Source organism: Otolemur garnettii, unplaced genomic scaffold (assembly GCF_000181295.1).
Source record: "Otolemur garnettii isolate 467f Iridium unplaced genomic scaffold, OtoGar3 scaffold00381, whole genome shotgun sequence".
NCBI lineage: Eukaryota > Metazoa > Chordata > Mammalia > Primates > Galagidae > Otolemur > Otolemur garnettii.
In genome coordinates, this window is record NW_003852776.1 from 146,397 (window position 1) to 147,383 (window position 987).

A 987-nucleotide genomic window follows, 5' to 3' on the forward strand; every position below is an offset into this window, starting at 1 on the left:
GTGCAAATTATTCAGAGATTTTGCTTCCTAGTATGAAAAATAAGGAAATAAATTCAACAATTTTATATTGAAAGTGTTTGTTGAATTATACTCTGTTGGTGACCCAACAAAATCTCTGTCCATTGGGAAAATGTCTTCTTATCACTGTCTTTCAGAACCCCAAACTGCACCAATGAAGCTATAATGCTCTATTAATCAATATTCAGATCCCTCCAATATATCCAGCCATGCCTTTTATGAAATAACTCATAATTTTTCTTACAACTTCAGCATGTACTACATAATACAGTATAAGATCATAGGTATGAACTTAGGGAAAGGTGTCAGTGTTCCAGTGAGAGAGATGTGAAGATCTAGACTGCCTTTTGTACAGTTCACTTATACCCCCTGGAGATATTCCAGCATAATTGCAGATTTATCACTTCTAAATTATGATAGATTTCTGCCTTGCCCACTATTATGATTTAGTAGTTCTGCTACACCCAACTGGGGATAAGGAGTTCTGGCAGCATGCTCTCTTGATGTCTCCTGGTCAGGCTCTTACTCTTTGCTGCAGATGATTTTGAATGGTATGTATTTCTCTGTTACAAATGGCATAGCCTTTCTCTAAATGTTAGGTGTTATTATGGAGTGAATTATTTTCCTCAAATTCACATGTTGAAACCCTAACCCCCAATGTGACTGTATTCAAAGATAGGGCCTTTAGGGAGGTAATTAAGGTTAAACGACTTCATAAGGATGAGTACTTAATCCAACAGGACTGCCATTTTTACAATAAGAGGAAAAGACAGAAGATTTCTCTCTTTCTAGCTCTCTCTGCACACACAGAAAAAAAGGGACATTCAAGGACAGACCAAGAAGGCAACCATATACAAGCTAGGAAGAATGGCTTTGCCAGAAACCTCTCCTGATCATACTTTCATCTTGGACTTCTAATGTTCAGACTGTTAGAAAATAAATTTCACTTAAATCCCCTAGTCCATGGAA